Source organism: Peromyscus californicus, unplaced genomic scaffold (assembly GCF_007827085.1).
Source record: "Peromyscus californicus insignis strain IS unplaced genomic scaffold, ASM782708v3 Scaffold_13__1_contigs__length_99412109, whole genome shotgun sequence".
Taxonomy (NCBI): Eukaryota; Metazoa; Chordata; class Mammalia; order Rodentia; family Cricetidae; genus Peromyscus; species Peromyscus californicus.
Window position 1 is genome coordinate 94,999,785 of NW_026294424.1, and position 17,974 is coordinate 95,017,758.

Consider the following 17,974-nt stretch of genomic DNA (forward strand, 5'->3'; position numbering starts at 1 on the left):
CTAAATCTCAGGACCTTCATTTCTGAAGTAACTCTGAGGATTCAGTAAGAATCATCATGTGTGTTTACCCAGAGTGAAAAAATTTATGTTAAATACCTTATTTTACGAGGAAACTAGTGCCTGTAATTGACACAAGACACAAATGTTCTGATGATTTTATTGTTTCTGTTGCCTGTTTTTGTTTTGGGGGTTGTGTTTGTTGTTTGTCCTTTTAAATTAGTTGGATCTACACAAGTGGAATTGTGTAGAGTGGAAGAAGAGAACGAGAGTTACCTCTGGAGAACAGTTGCAGTGGAGCAGGCTATTTATTACCTGAATGTGTCAAGAAGTAGGGAGGAACCAGCTGCCCACATTGCTGGCTTTGGAAAACATCTGGCTGGATCAAGAAACCTAGTCAACTTTTAGTGACTTTTCATTGTACAACACCAACATCAACCTGTTCTGTGGGTCAGGTGTGTACTGCAGGCTTATGGCCTTCCTATTTCTAACCAGTTGTCTAGACATGTCCTATTCTGAATATGGACTAGGGAAAAATACCCTTCCTGCCACTACATTGACAAAGGATACTAAGGGTCCAGGCTGATAGCAAGGTAAGAGTTGAAGCTACAGATTGATGGGATAAGAGTATTTGACAAACGGATAGAAGAATATTATGATTTATAGAGGACTTTAATTCCAGGGTGCTGGAGATGTAGCTCAGTTGATAGAGTGCTTGCCTAGCATGCACAAAACCTGGCTTGATTCCCCAGGACCACTTAAATGGGTTATGGTGGTCTGTGCCTGTGATGCTATCCTTGGGAAGTGAAGGCAGGAGATTAGAAGTTTAGCATAATCCTCAGTCCTCAGCTACTTAGCATATCTAAGGCCAGCCCAGTCTACATGAAACAGTCCCAGTCAATCAATCAAAACAAAATAAAACAACAACATTTTAAATAGAGGAGAGCTAGTTCAGCTGGTAAAGTGCTTACTGAGGAAGCATGTTGACCCAAGTTCAGGGTCACAGCTAGGCATAGTAGCACACACTTGTAATCCTAACACTGGGGTGGGGGTGGGGAGGGCACTGAAGAGTGACATCCAAGATAGACCTCTGGCTTGTGCATGCACCCACACACATGAACATACAGATGCTCAAAAGAACCTTAATCCAGTGTAAATTCATCCCAATTCTGTAAGCTTTCTAGAAAAAGCACCCCTTCCCAACCCCCACCCCTACCCCCAGCAACTGCCTTTAACCATTACTGGGGTAATCAGTATGTTCACCATTGTTTTTCATGACTCCTTTCTCCTTTCCCTCCTTTTTCCATTCACAGTTGACAGCCACACTTTCAGATCAGTCAGAGAATTCAGGGGCCTGGTAGGTTCCCAGTTGTTTGCCCATGTTTAAGAATCTCCCAAGACACAAAGTTCTTTCAAAAACTTTGATGATGCTACCATGACCACTCTGGGAAACAGTAAGGAAATAGACACACTTCACTAGCTTCTCTGGGAACTCTTATTTGCTGATGCATTGATCCTGTATTTCTCAGACAAAGTATTTGTACAGGTACTGTTTTTGGCTCTTGGGACATATCAGTGGGAAACACAGACCCTTACCCACACAGCTTGCTTTAAGCAAGAATGAGATGGATGGTGAACAGTAAACAAAATAAACTGTGTAGTACCTTAGATAAACAGTGCATCTACCGTAGATCAAAATGTCAAGCAGAGCAAGGAAGGTTCACAGTTCACACTGAGTATCATGTTGCAACACTGGAAGATCAGTCACATGGATTACACATATATTACCATTCAATATAGTCTCATAATATATATGTATACTTTGTCATAATTTTCTACATTAAATTCAGTTCTGCTTTAATTTCACAAACTCAGCGCTGGCCAGTTGTAACTAAGATGAATCAAAGTGCATTGTAATTACTGTCAAGCTTTTTCTAATGATTCCTGTGAAAAACAGGACAGGAGAATGATAGGCAGGTAAGTGACAATTAAAAGTCAATAGAATGTCTTGAGTATATCTTTCACTCCCAAGATTTTAAGGATGAACATAATCAAGGCAGTTCCTCCATGACTTTACAGTTTTCTTGGTTTCTGGATGCGGTTGACAGATTCAGAGCCACATCTTAAGATGCATAGATCACTTTCTTCTCTTGAGTTCACTCTGAGGCTGTCACAAGGTAATGCATTTTCAGTATTGCTCTGTTGAAAATACACTTCAAAAGTTAACTAGTAAAGAATGGAAGATTTGACAAAGGAGAGGGATTCTCATTTAACCACAGTTCTTGTCTTGATTGCTGATGTTAGAGCTTACATGAATTCTGAAAGGACAGCCTCCAGGTGTGGCCACTTGTCCAGAAATGGAGGCAGTGGTAATATTGACTGTTAAATTTAGAAACTTTCAAATTATGCAGCTGGGCATTTTATTTTGCTAATAAGATGGTGCCATTAAGTGTATCATTTCACTTTCTCAGTATGACATCTCTCCAGTGGGAACTTGTCAAGAAAAGTCTTCTAGTTATAGTAAACACACAAGATCAGTGCCATCAGTGTGGCTGTAAACAGTATTTCAGACCACAGCAGGTTCTGAGTACTGTGGTCTGTAAAGCCCTGGGAAGGGGAGAAAACTATCCCAAGGCCAACTCTGCACTTGTAATATGATGTGACGTAACTGAGTGACTGGTCCAGTCCCTAAGAAGTGAGGGTTGGAGTGCTGCTGAAGCACACATGGGACATGAAATTGGGGCATTAAGGAAGGTCGAGGGAAGCAGGGGCTGCAGGAGATGAAGGTGGAGGAGGATCTACTAAGATAGTGTTCAGAGATGCCACAGTGTAGCCTAATACCTTATATGCTATTCTTCAGTCCAAGGCTTGTGTTTTCTCATAGTGTAGAATGCCATCCAGCTCTTAGAAAGGCTTATTTGTTGATGAATTTTTTTATTTAAAAATTATACAGTAATCAAAGAATTAAATATATACACACACGTGTATTTTATGATCTAAGATATATGCATATGTTTATATGTGTGTGTATGTGTTTATCTTAGGTTCTATGCATATCCTAAGAAGGAAATAATACTTTGGGGTAGATGGTCTTATGAAGTCTTCTTTCATAGCCCATGCTCCTACATGGAACTAGTGATGATGATCAACATTATTTTTTAACAGGTTGATGTAACTTGTGGTAGCAGGTTTTTGTTATTGCTTTTTTTCTTTTCTTTCTTTTTTTTTTTTTGTTAAGAAAATTTTGTTTTCATTTTACACACCAATCAGAGATCCCCCCTCTTCCCTCCTCCCTCTCTTCCCCCCCAACCGACCAACCCATTCCTCCCCACAAGAAGGCAAGGCCTCCCAGGGGGAGGCACATCCAGTAGAGGCAAGTCCAAGCCCTTCTCCCTGCCTCAAAGCTGCACAAGATGTCCCATCATAGGTAGTGGGCTCCAAAAAGCCCCCTCATGCTCCAGGGATGAATTCTGATTCTACCACCAGGGGGCCCCCCAAGCAAATCAAGCTACACAATTGTCTTGCCATGCAGAGGGCCTAGTCCATTCCCATGCAGGCTCCACAGCCATTGATCCAACTTTCATGAGTTCCCACTAGTTTGGTTTGGTCATCTCTGCAGGTTTCCCCATCATGATCCTGATGCACTTGCTCATAAAATCCCTCTTTTCTCTCCAACTGGACTCCTGGAGGTCTGCCTAGTGTTTGGCTGTGGATCTCTGCATCTGCCTCCATCAGTCACTGGAGAAAAGCTCTGTGATGACAGTTAGGGTATTCACCAGTCTGATTACTGGAGCAAGCCAGTTCAGTTCAGGCACCTTCTCCACTATATTTAGTAGCCCAGGCTGGGGCCATCCTTGGGGATTCCTGGCATCTTCCCTAGCACCGAGTTTCTCTCTATCCCCATGGTATCTCCCTCCATCATGGTATTGTTCTCGTTGCTTTCCCACTCCATCCCTGTTCCAGCTCAACCATCCCATTCCTTTCTGTTCTCATCCCCCTTGCCCTACCCTCCATTGCCCACCCCTCACCCCATTTTGCTTATGGAGATCTCATCTATTTTCCCTTGTAGTGGAAGGACAATAGATGGACTGGCTTTCCTGATTCTGCCTATGCATTGTTGTGGCTTAATTTTAATGTAGATTATTGGTTGAATTGCCAGGCAGCATGGTGTAAGTGATCTGCTACATCACAGCTTTTGATTTCTTCTTGGCAGTCTGTGAGATTTTCTTCTGTTTCTTTATCCTTCACTATGTGGTGGAAGACATACTGAAAATTTAGATTCTCAAACTACACTATCAGGAATTTATGTAATTGCTTGGATATTTTGATCATCATGATAGGTTGGAGAACAATACTTAAAGCTGTACTGTATTATAAAAGCATGTTAATTACAGTTTCTGGTTCATCATTGTGAATGTTTATATTCAAAATTTCAGTTATTTCAACTTCTGTGAGTACTCTCATTTTTGTAAGAAACTGTTGCATGAATCTTAAAGAGTCTTGTTAATAAAATCAAACCTGAGGCCAGGTATTGGGGTGACTGCTGGAAGATCAGAGAAGCAGAACAAACCACAGCAACCTCACCTTGCCAATTCCTCAGCTGATCCTGTTTCCTCAGACTGGAAGCTTCTGAGTCCTCATCCGAATGGCTCTCAGCTGAACTGTTGCTCCAAAGCCTGAAAGCTTAACCAGCCAAATACTACTAGTTTCTGGTTTTCATGCCTTTTATATATCTTTCTGCTTTCTGCCATCACTCCCTGGGATTAAAGGCTCACCTCTTGGGATTAAAGGCGTGAGTCACCATGCTTGGCTGTATCCTTGAACACACAGAGATACAGGTAGATCTCTGTCTCTGGAATGCTAAGATTAAAGGCGTGTGCTACCACTGCCTATCCTCTATGTTTATTATTGTGGCTGTTCTGTGACCCCAGATCAGTTTATTAGCGTGCACAATAGGGGAACACAATACCACTGCAAGAAACCTTTCTGAGTATGACATGCATGGTGTTTACAGTACCCTCTCAACCATACTGATCATGAGAATAACTCATGAGCTCATATTTATCTTAACATGAGACAAAATTAATTTTTTCTTCAACTGATAATAAAAATTAATATTTAAGTGAAAAAGTGTAAAATTAGAGCAAGAAGAAACAGCATGGAATATTTTTTATAGGAGACATAGTGTAGAATGTCACAGGGAACAGAAATTGTTAGATCCATCAAGGATTTCTGTATGAGAAGCAAGAAAGCATAAGGGAGAATGATGGTGTCAGGGAAAGACATCTTTCAGATGTTGTATCTCTGGCTTCTGATAGACATTCATCTTATTTTCCCCTCAGCTAAGTCACTTAACTAAGCATTGTCCTAACTCACTTCCTTCCAGAGGTCTTGTGGAAAGACTAATTTTTATAAACTTTTCTTTGATAATTTCAGACCTTTTGTTACACCATGTTATACATTTGGATGTATAAGTATGCCTGATTGTTAACTGCTTAAATATTTGGTTTGTGTATCTTGCCACATATTATTTTGTGTCCATGCTCCCTGTCCTAAAAAATGACCCCTTGAAATTGTGGGAAATTCTGCATTACTCTGTTGACATTTTTTTCTTCTATTTGCTGTCCTCTTGACAGTGATTATTGCCTCCGCCCACTTTCTAAAATTCATGTGACCCTGTAAATAGATTATGAATAATTTTCCATTAAATCTTTTTGACACAGATAATATGAGGTTGGTGAGGTGTCTGAGTGGGTAGATGCTTTTTCTGCCAAGCCTCCCAGCCTGAGTCTAATCCCCAGACCCACATGATGAAGAACAGAAAGGGCTCCCACAAGTTGTCCTCTTACCGCCTCACATGCTGTGGCCTCTCCATACACATACTTAAAAATACGATGTAAGTTTACTGTCCACCTGGGAGAGAATGAACACATAGGCCATGAAAGAGAACTTTGTGGCTATGTCTTGCATTACATCAGCATTAGTAGCAATAATGATCCTAACAGCTTACTCTTCAGAAGCTAGTGTGATTTAGGTTGTACACATAACTGTCTCTTTATTTGGTGAAGTAAGAGAAGAGCAGATGTGTGAAAGTCAGAAAAATAAAGAAAAATAAGAATTTAAAAAGAAAAAAAAACAAATGAAGATGATATTTAGCAAATAGAAGGGGCTGGAGAGATGGCTCAGTGGATAAGAGCACTGGCTGCTCTTCCAGAGGACCCAGGTTCAATTTCCAGTACCACATGGCACCTTAAAACCATCTGTAACTCCAGTTCTTCTGGTGCCTCCGCTGACCTCTGGCTACTGCATGTATGTTGCACACAGACATATGTGCAGACAAAACACTCATACACACAAACTAAAGCTAATCTTTAAAAAAAAAAAAAGGAAATAAGTAGAAATTGATCTGCATGAAGGTGACAAAGACAGCATGCTTTCCCATTTGAACTTGTTTGTTATAGAATCACCTCCCGTGCTTGTGAATGCAGGCACACATACATACATGCACAAATGCATACAAACAGCCTTGTACACATCCAGTAGATTTGTTTTACTGCTTAGTAGTTCCCTTTTGAGTGACTAACTCTCATAAATGCTATTGGATGAGTATCATGGTCAACTATAGAGTTCATACAGTGGTGGGGAAAAATGAGTCCTACTCAATAAAGTTCATGTTTTTATTCTCTACTTACAATAGTAACTATGTAATAATATATATACCAGATATTGAGGATGGAGGGACTTTTTTTTTTTTTTCAGGGTAATTGAAGTTTTTTGCCCATCTTTGTGCATCTGGCATACTGAGAGTACACTTATACAATATAGTTTCTATCACTGTATTTTTTTTTCTGGGTTGAGGTAACATATATGATTCAATATTTTTTTCTTTTTCAAGTCACTCAGAAGGTGGCAGTGCAAAGCTGCTCCATATTTTACATCAGGTATGCTGTGACCATTCCTCTCCTATGAATGTGGCAGCTTCTGTTATTTGGATTCTTGTTAGATAAAACCCTACACATTTTAACACATGCAGTAAGAGGCCATTAGTATGTTCTCTGAGCCTGGAGCCTTAGACTAACACTGGGAACCATCTGAATTTTACTTCATAGTAAAATGAGCAAGTGAGGAAAAAGGATGTAGAGAAAGAAAAGAAAGAAAATGTGAAGTTGAAGAAAGGAATAGATTCTGTACCTAGAAATGTAGGGGAAGGATCCCTTCTTTTAGGGAAGAGGCCAGAGGGAAATTCACATGGCAACAGTTCCTCGCACAAGGTAGCCACTCAAAAAATACTGTTTGAGCAAGAGGATAGATGTTGGTGGGTTGAATAAGGAAAGCAAGCATGTTGTAACTCTTCTGTTATTATAGTAAATATAAATAAATACAGTAAATATAGCAAAACTTACATTGTCCATATTTTAAGCCATTCGGTGACATTAACTACGTTCATCGTGGTGGTCAACAATCACCAGTGCATTACCATACTTTCCCATAGTCCTAACATGAAATCATATATGCTAGCCATAGCTTTTCATCCTCTCCTTGTGCCAGCCTCTGTACTCACTATTATTTCCTGTGAGTTGAGTAAATCTAAATGCATCATCTAGAACCATACATTAAAGTCACATCTTTCCTGTTAATGGTGGAGTTATATTCAGGTGTGTGCTTAGACTACATTGTATTGTCCATTCATCTGCTAATATTGTCCTTCTCTTTAGCAGCTCTTGAAATTCATGTTCTAACAAGACCATGAGCCAGCTCTTACAACCGTGTCATGATGTGCCATTATGTTCTTCACTGTTTCCTTGGCATACTCTCAGTTGGCATGGCTCATCATTGGCACTCAGTTGGATGACTTAAGTGCCTTCCAAGAATACATGTAAGTATTTATCAAATCACATAGAAAAATTTAATTGTCATTGCATTCCCAATATGTCTCTGATGCACATATTCCATCTTTCAAATAGAAATCAAGATAGTAGGGAGAAATATGTTTATTTCAGAAAATGTAGAGATAATTTATTTTTCATTGAGTCACAGTTTTGAGCCTTAATGCTGTGCTTCTCCCATGGTTTTTCATTTATCCAAGTTACTATATATGTTTATTCAATGCTTTTTAAAAGAGAGTTGCAAGTGCGTATTTGTAAAGGTGCCTTCAATGGGGATTTGCTCAGCAGCAGAAAGTGCTGTTAGTGCCATCATTGTCACTTGCTAGCATGACTTCATTCTCCTTTTCCTCTCTTCCGTATTTTATGGTTTTGAATTAACAAGGCAAATTAGAGCTAGGGTATCAGGAGTAGTATTTAGTGAATTATTTGCTTGTCAAGAGTAAGGTACTTTATTTTAACTTACTCAGTTCATATTTCACATGTGTAGTGACAGCTTAGAAAGAATATACATGACTACTTTAAATCTCATAATAAATGGAAATTATTTTCAAAGTCATTAAAAAAAACTTTGATTCTCTTGGTCTGTTCCAACTTAACATTTTTTTGGGTGGCATCATGATTGAGACAGTCTCACTATATACTTCTGGTTGGCCTGAAACTTGCTACATAGACCAGGTTTGTCTCAAACTCATGGAGAGCCGCCTGCCTCTGCCTCCCAACTGATGGGATTAAAGGCGTGTGCCACCACTCCAAGCCCCAGCCTAACACTTAACTATTTTACATTAAGTAAGATTTTTTTATTAAGCTATTTAGCTTAATTTAGGCAGTGTGTGTGTGTGTGTGTGTGATCTCACATTTAAGACTTAGTTTATGTGAGAAGCCATCCTTTAAGAGTACCAGCATTGTTTCCATAGTCAGTAAATTTGGAAAGGTCCTTTGCAAAGCATTGAGTGATATTTTTAGTAGTTTACCATTAGGTCATCAAAGTTGTGTCCCTGGTGTATTGGTTGTATTCACTAAGCACTAGAGACTCCTTACTAGGACTGACAAGAAGCAGCATTTGCTGCATGCAAGTAATTGGCAGTTGTTATCATAACTCTCTCTAGTATCTTCTTAAAAAAGAACTTACCCGCCTTGATTACTTAGTTCATGCTGCAAAATTGTGCCCTTTAAGGTCCCTGGTACAGTCCTACACTGCCTTGTAAAAATGTCTTTTGGTTTTCTTCTTTTCAGTGCTATTATCAACCTAGGGCCTCCCTTCTGCTCCAGAAAGTGCCCAATTCTAAAGATAGATTCTTGGTGACAGGGTGTTGCTGACCTAGGTGCTCTTAGAAAAGCACTTTTGTTTGGAGTTGGATATCTTTCTGAAACATGCTGGCCTCTATTCACCCGCTCTCCTTTGCCCCTGCATAGGACTGTTTCGTTTAAATCGGATACTAATGAGCTGGTCTCTGTCTTAATCATCTCTAGGAAGGACCTTGGCAGTCGTCACAGAGCATGGCCAGGGTGACACCAGACACTGAGCATGATCTTCAGCAGAATGAAGTCGGAGTCTAGTGCGGAGGGCCCGTTTAATGTCACACCCACCGTGATTGGTAGTCCACTTCCCATCCTCCTCTACTCCTGTCTCAGCTTCTGAAGGAAACTGGCTTTTGCATGCAGTGTTTGTCTTGTCAGTACTTCAGTTACAGTAGGGTTTTTTGCCTAGTGCTTCAGCTATATTGCAGTTCTCAGGATCTGCTGTAATATAATTACTGGCTTCTGGTGGAGGTGTATTGTCTTGGCTATTTGTGTTTGCGTTTCTTTGCACTTCTGGAGTTAATGATGTTTGAAGTTTTTCTTGGTGTTGATAACTGCTTTTTGTCTTTTGGTGGTGATTACATATGTCCCCTCTGGATCCTAGGCTGGGTGGTTGTGGGGTCCCTAGTATAGAGAGCTGCAGGTCAGTGGGTGGCAAAAGGACATGGAGATGGGCTAGGAGGGAAGGCTGAGCGTGGTTAGGGCTAATGCTGGGGCATGAGGTCTGCACCAAAAGGCTGAATCCCCAGGGAATGGAACTTTGGTCAGATGGTGGGCTTCTGCACTCAGGCTGCAGCAGGACAAAGACAGGGATAAAGGGCTAGGGGAGCCCTGGGTCCACACCCAGAAGTGGTCCCAGTGAGTAGTGTTGGAGTAGGAGGAGGGGCTCCTGAAAGCAGGCTGCTCCAGGACTAAGTAAGTCAGGAGAGACTTTAATGGAGGACAGGAAGGATAGTGAGAATCTCCTGAGTCCCAGCCCAGTGTGACTACTGAGGGTCCCTGTTAAAGTGTTTCTAGGGATAGGCAGCTGACACACAGGAATGGAGATGACCTAGAAGGAAGGCTAGGAGAGAGTTAAGCTGGGTTTGCCTGGTTTTGTTGGTTTGGTTTTGCTATATGACCTTAAAAATTTTAAGGCATTGAAATTTTTGTTTTCATAAAATTTTGTAAAAATGGGTTCTTAAAAACTAGATGGGGCTTGAGAGATGGCTCGGTAGTTAAGAGCACTGGCTGCTCTTCCAAAGGACCTGGGTTCAATTCCCAGAACCCACATGGCAGCTCACAACTGTCTGTAACTCTTTTTCCAGAGGATCTGGCATCCTCACACAGACACATGCAGGCAAAACACCAATGTATATAAAATATAAATAAATTATTTTTTTTAAAAAAAGAACACCTTTAAGGGTTGCAGACTTGACTTGGTAAGTACAGTGCTTCCTGCATAGACAGACATGAGAACCTGAGTTCAGATTCCCAGCAACAAAATAAAAGCTAGGCATGTGGTGCATACACTGTAACCCAGTACAGGCAGCGTGATGCAGTGGGCAGATGCCAGGGCTCGCTGGCAGCCCCAGCCAGCCACATAACAAGTTCAGGGTTAGTGAGAGATCTTTTCTCAGGGAAGAAGGCAGACAGCAGTAGAGGAAAATGCTTCACAGTGACCCGTGGCTTCTAAATGCATGTACACACGCAGTCAGTCACACATGACCTATTTACACACATGTATGTACACAGCACACACAACTTTTTAAAAAAATAAAACTTTGGGCAGTTGTAGTTGTTTCAATGGGAAGACAACAGACATCTCATGCTCTAGTCAAGAAGTCTTCAATTCATGTTTTTAAGGCATTTATGTAATATTTTTATACAAAGTAATCAGATAAGAGAACATTATTTTCATACTGCTTTGTGGTGATATTATGTTCCCCAATATATTGTGAACACTAATAAACTTATCTGGGGTCAGAGAACAGAACAGCCACTACATACAGAGGCCAGAAAATGGTGGCACACACACCTTTAATCCTAGCATTCTGGAAGCAGAGATCCATCCATATCTCTGTGAGTTCAAAGCTACACTGGAAACAGCCAGGTATGGTGACACACACCTTTAATCCCAGGAAGTGATGGCAGGAAGCAGAAAGGTATATAAGGCGTGAGGACCAGGAACTAGAGCTTTTGAATGGCAGTTCAGTTGAGATCCATTCAGATGAGGACTAGAGGCTTCCAGTTTGAGGAAATGAGATCAACTGAGGAATTGGCGAGGTGAGGTTAGCTGTTGCTGATTCTGTATCTCTGTTCTTTTCAGCATTCACCCCAATACCCAGCTCTGGATTTTTTTAATTAATAAAACCTTTTAAGATTCATGTTACACTGCTTTGTTTACTTAAAATACATTGTGAGCATAATTCTGTTTCCTTAAATATTTTCTTATAGTATATTTCTGGTATAACCTTAGAATCCTATTTGTGTAGATAAACAGTATATTTAAGCAAATTTCCCCCCTGGAGCTGAGAACCGAACCTAGGGCCTTGTGCTTGCTAGGCAAGTGCTCTACCACTGAGTTAAATTCCCAACCCCTTAAGCAATTTTATATGTATTGACTTTTTAATGTCACTATTCTTTAAAAATTAGCACTCCAAATGAATATCTTTGTAGCCACAAAAACTTGACGTATAGAAAGTTTTATTTGAAATTTTTTTTAATGTAATATCTGACTGTACGGATGTGCGTACATTTGAAGACTTCAGATACCATGTTCACTGGCAGAGATTTAGCCCTTAGTTCTCACCCACCAGACCATGAATTTTTATCTAAATGCTGAGGCCACTTAGAGAGTGTTTCAGATCATACTGTTAAACAGAAAAACATTACTGAGTTTTGTTTGTTTGTTTGTTTCAAAAGACAGAATAGCAGCAAACCCTGAGTGGTGTGGTCTTCTGAGTTGTCGTTTCCTGCAGCCCGGTGAGAACACAAACAGACGCATGGAGCATTCCACTGGCAGCATGGTGTCCCAGTCATAGATGTTGATCATACAGCTAGAGATCGTGGAGCTGGCCAGACTGAAGAGACATAAGGCATGGAAGACTGCTAGATGCTGTGGCTATGCCCTTAAAAACTGCCTGTTGGTGAGGAAAGTGTTTTGTTACATGTCTATTTGCTAGTGACAGTTTTCTGTGGTAATACTGAAAAAAGTAACTGATGGGCAGGCCCCATTCCCATCAGTAACGTTACATGCCCCAGACCTTAGCACAACTGATGCCCTGTTGGAAATACCATTCAGACCTTGGAACCCAGCAGGTAGGCAGCAACACCTGCCAGAAGGAGAGCAAAGACTTAGTCCCTCAAAGTCCATAGTGCTGGGAAAATTCCTAGATGTACTGTGCTTCTTGGCTTCTGGCTAATTGGGGTGTGCCAACTCAGGATGTGGTTTTGTGCTTAAAAGCTCACCCTTAGAAAGACTCAGGACTGTAGCTGAAGGTTTTCTGTGTCCACCCGGCTCCTGCAGCTGCTCAGACCCAAATAAATGCACACAGGCTAATATTATTTAAAACTGCTTGGCCATTAGCTCAGGCCTACCATTAACTAGCTCTTACACTTAAAAACTCAACCCATTTTTGTTCATCTATATGTTGCCATGTGTTCTGTGGTTTTACCTGTGTGCTTGTTACATGTTGCTCCCTGGACAGCAGGCCAGCCTTCCCTTCTCAGCCTTCCTGTTCCCACAATTCACTTCTTTGCTTGTCCAGCCTATACTTCCTGCCTGGCTACTGGCCAATCAGCATTTTATTTATACAGAGCGAAGTGGAAGGCTGAGTGAGGAAACGCTGCCAGCTGCCGCTGCCATGAAAAGCAAGATGTACCAGTAAGCCATAAGCCATGTGGCAACTTAAAGATTAATAGAAATGGGTTAATTTAAGATATAAGAACTAGATAACAAGAAGCCTGAGCCATTAAGCCAAACAGTTTAAATAATATAAGTGTCTGTGTGTTTATTTGGGTCTGAGCGGGACTGGAGATAATCCCAACTACACAGGACTGAATGCTGGTCCTGAACACCCAGTGCAGTCTCTAGCAGGCTAATAAAGACCTATTGGCTTGAACTTGTACCTGAGCAGTCTTCTCTGGTAGATACCTTACAACAGTAGATGGCCATTTATTGTTTTCTTACAAGTTCTTTGCAAATATATTAGCCTTCCAGTTGTATATTTTTATGAGAGTCTTGTGTGTCTTTGTGTTTCTTGTGCTTTTTCTTTGGCTTTTTTTCTTCTGCTTATTTTGTCCTGTTCCTCTTTGCTTATCTTTGTTTTTTTATTACTATCCTTTAGACACTTCTTTTCTAAGGAGAGCCAGAAAGGGTGTGGATTCAGATGGGAGTGGGGGGATAGTAATCAGAATATATTGTATGAAAAATACTATTTTCAATAAAAAGAAAAATAGCTTTAAAATGCTTTTACAGACAGTTGCAATGTTGTTTTCATTCATTTGCATTGTCACAATTTTTTCATCTCTGAAACAGAAACCCTTAATTCTATGAAACATCCCAGTAATTACGTTCTGTAACCTTTACTGACTACAGACCACATGTTAATGTGAGAGCATGACTCTTCATACCCTCACACTTTGTCACCCTGTGACTCCAAGGACTGCTATGAGTTGCTGTTCCTCTCCAGTCTTTTCTAACCATAAACATTATTTGTCCCAAATTTCCTAAGGCAACTTCTATATAGGAGAGTATGCATCACCTGGCTGGTAACATGTTCTTGTTTTTCTTCTTATTTTAATAATTGCAGACCGGTGGTGACAGTGAGGTCACAGGGAACAGATGAACTGCTGGTGCAGTGCACAAACGGTTGGAGTGTTGGAACTGATGATACAGTGTCCTAGTCAGGCCATCATCTTCAGATGATAGTGAAACTCAGCAGTCAGCCTTGCCCCAGAAGTCCTTCACCTCCTTCCAATCTACAGTGGACCCAGAAGTTGGAGGCGGAAATGGAGATGCCAGGATCCACATGTGGTAATCTACTGTGTGGTCCTGAGTGAATTTGCCATAACAAGTACAAGTATATTATTTATGCCTGATAATCATATGATGCTGGTCTTTATAACTAATTATTAATCTTCTGCACTTGATTTTATTTTCCATAAACTATACCCATGGATGAAAGAAGATTTAAAAACAAAACGAAACAAAAAACTACTTTTCTTCATGTGACAGATCTAAACTTTGAAATATTGAACCAAGAAAAAAAAGACAAAAAAACTGGAAAGTATGTTGAGAAGTACGCCCAATTGCTGCCCTGCCTAATTCTTTTCAGGTGACAATGAAGTAGCTTTTAAAAGCTTAAACTATAAAGGACTCCTGAGTACACGTCCAGCCACAAGTCAGCACTGCCGTTTTTAGCCAGCATGTAGAAGAAAAGGAGGGCATTTCTTCCCATGCTGATGGAACTATGTGGTTGTTCATTTCAGGTGTCCTCTACTTCTAAACTTTAAACTATACTGATAAACCATAGTGTGGCCATGTCCCCATTGAGCTGGAGTTTGTATGAATAGTTAAGATGTTTACTGCACTGTTTTGTTTTTTTTTTTTCTTTGTTTTTTGTTTTGTCTACTTTCTCATAGCTTTTGGGACTAACTGTATTACTTGGTTTTCTCATGTTTGTGGGACTGACTGTATTACTTGGTTTTCATATTGTTTTAACTCTATAAAGTGGCCCCAGAAAATCTCCAAATAGTGTCTCTAACTACAACAAAGGAGAATTGTATGGTTCCTTAAATTCAATTTAAATTCAAACAAACTAATTCAACAGTTTGTTTAGTGTGAATATTTTATCTCTTTTTCATGTCTCAATTTATTTGAAACACAATATTAAAAGCTATAGAACCAACTTATATGTTACTTTAGTGTGCAGTGAAATATTCAGTTGAGCAAATGTTTAAGAAAGATACTTTTGACTGTTTTGAAATTCATTATGAATCATAAACCAAAACTCATTTCATAGTATTTCAGACACACGGTCTCATATATTCTTGGTCCAGTATGTCAGAATAGAATTTGTAATACAAATAAAGTTTGCTTTAATTAAAAGGGTTTTTTTTGCTGCAAGTCCCATCTATTGTCAGAAAGCATCAGGTAGAGTTAGCATTAGTAGTAGTTGTTTTCATTAGAAGATGGAGGCTTTCACTAACGTTGTTTGTAACAAATCTGTTCTCATAAGAGGGTTTTGTTTTCCAAACACACAACACAGTACAATTCTCTGAGATCTGAAGGGATATGAAAGATACAGTTCAGGGCTGGTGGTTTACCCTCAGCTGTAGAACCAGTTCAGAAACCCTGTTTTTAGTGCTGTGTCTTACATTCTTGTGTTCACTTGATTACTAGACTATGTCAGTCCTGTCTCCAGTGAAAACAGGGGCCAACAAGTCTTTCAGAGTCAGTTAATGAACAAAATATACTGATTTTTAAACAGGTTTTTCATATGATTTCATCTCTTACCTCTTTTTTGAGTATGCAGAACAAGTTCTTTCTTCCTAGGTGGTAAAGATTGTGTTCCAGGCATATTGAGTTTATATATTATGTGTACCCTGTTGTTAAATGAAAATAAGTTTCAACTTGAAGTGCAGCCATTATGCGGTATCCATGTATACTGACCATGCACCACATATCCATTGCAGTCCCTAGAGAGTATTTATGATACATATTATATACTGTGTTTTATTATACTTATAAGATTGTACAACATTCTTTCATATTACCCATGAGCCCCATCTGTTTGTTTTTTGGTTTGTTTGGGTTTTTTTCTTCTTGAGTCAAGAATAAAGTTTAATCCCTTTACTGTACCTTGCCCTCGGTTGGTATAATTAGGAAGTGAATTGTTCAGATCTCCACGATTAAGAGTTTCAGAGTTTGTGATACTGGTCACTTGACTTAATAAAGACTAGATTATGTGAACAGAAAAATTGTCTATTTCCTAACTAAAAGTAATTGAGTAAGTTTTCCTTTTATTAGCAAATGTTAATAATAGCCTAGACTATGAAAATGTCTGTATGTGGGGGTGACACACAATGAAACAAGCCTGCTTATGACAGCAAGTGCTGTAACCAGTTAGCACTATATGTAACTGTCATATGGGTATTTTACTCTTCTGATCCCTTAGAGCTGTACCTGAGACAGTTGAAGGGTAGGTAGTTCTTTTGGGAGAGTAGATAATAGTGTGGCTTGAGGAAGGCCAGCGCCCACCTTTTAAAGATTTTTTTAGGAGAGAAGGATAAGAAACTTTTAGATAAAAAGATAGCTCATCAGCCGTCCTGAAGTCCGTTTGAGCAGTCCAAGTTGTAATGACTTTTAAACAAACAACTCCAAATATGAGCAGTCCAAAATTTGTTGCAGCTCCCCTTGATGCAGTAACTCAACTTAATTCAAACAAGCATCTCTGAAGCTTCACTCTCAGCCACCGAGGCGCTTTCAGTTAGCTTTCCCTAGGAGAGGTGCCCTAGGGTGAAGATGGAATTACTGTACTGAGCTGCTCTTAGAAAAGCTTGCTGCTCAGCTAGTAGGAATCAGGAACCCATCTCTTAAAGGAGCCATGCATTGGTTTGCCCCTAGTAACCAGAATCAGTGTGGCTCCAGGATCTGTTTGATTCCAGCTTTTACAGTTTCAGAACTTGAGTACCAAATAGTGACAAAACCTTTGTCCCAAACTTCTCAGTAATCTGGTGGACCCCCTTAGTCTCCTGCTTTCCCCAGATGGATTATGAGTGCATCAAGAACACTGGCTCAGCCGTTTTCACTCCAGCTCCTCTGGGGAGCTGACATTCCTCTGTTCCATGCAATGCATCAAGCACTCAGGCAGCCATCAAGCTTTGGAGGTGCAGCGTGGCTCTTTCCTCTAAACTGTACCCCAGGAAAACAAAGATGCTGAGAACATAGAATGTTTGCCAGTGAAAGAAGCTTGCATGAGCAGAGCCAGTTCATGACAGTGACACTGTAAATGGTGGCAGGGCAGGTCTGCACAAGCCTCTAGGAGCTCTCAATATGTCACCATGATGCTACACGAAGTTAGAGATTTTTAGCATTTTCCCTGCTATATTTCACTGTTGTGTTGGTCCTTCCTTCTGTCCCACCACCCTTCTCTTGTAGCATTGGGATGTTTATGTGCTGTCTTGCCCTCTATATTAGAAACATGTACTTCTAACAGCATAGTAGTCTTCTTCAGGTTTGTGTGTTCCTACTACTATCATGACTATCATCCTCGAGTAAAGATCACAGGATATCTTAAGTACCTTTGCATTCCAACAGAAGCATTCCGGTGATTTAGACACCACAGAAGACACCAGTAGACAAGTATATTCTTTTAAAACAGGTAATTTATCCTAAAAATTAATGCTACATAGGGATTTTTGTCATTTAATATTGTATAATTAATTTGATCAAAGTAGCCTATTATTGATGAGGCATAGATTAAAACTGTAGTTCTTTACATTAGAATGGAAACTTAAATGAATTATTGAAAAGTACAAAGAGCCAGATGCTCTTTATATAATTTTATTAGTCAAAATCATTATCCTAAAATGTAGATTAACATGGCCCCACCTCTTCCAGATCTTTATCAGCCATGGTTTTGGTTCTTGTTCAAAGCATTGGCTCAGATCTGTGAGAAGGGCTCTGGAGCAGGAGGCCTGGCTCTGTGGTCAAGAGCCTGTGCTGTTCTAGCAGAGGGCTGGTTTGATTCCCTGAAGCCAAGTCAGGCAGCTCACGACTGCCTGAAACTGCAGCTCTGGTCTCTGTG

General features: G+C 40.1%; 1 protein-coding gene across 11 annotated transcripts in view; it reads left to right on the forward strand.

The window, feature by feature from the left end:
- LOC128108689 (THO complex subunit 2-like) overlaps nucleotides 1-16,163 on the forward strand; it is a 34,354-nt gene extending 18,191 nt beyond the window's left edge. For 2 of the 11 annotated variants that reach the window (XM_052735582.1, XM_052735579.1), the window contains one exon: nucleotides 221-6,399. The gene's annotated coding sequence lies outside the window, so the exon portion shown is untranslated. Of the gene's footprint in view, nucleotides 1-220; nucleotides 7,874-9,353; nucleotides 9,479-12,086; nucleotides 12,311-13,975 lie in introns of those variants that run through there. The other 9 variants (XM_052735586.1, XM_052735585.1, XM_052735589.1 and 6 more) reach the window with 9 other exon arrangements.
- Nucleotides 16,164-17,974: the final 1,811 nt, after the last annotated feature.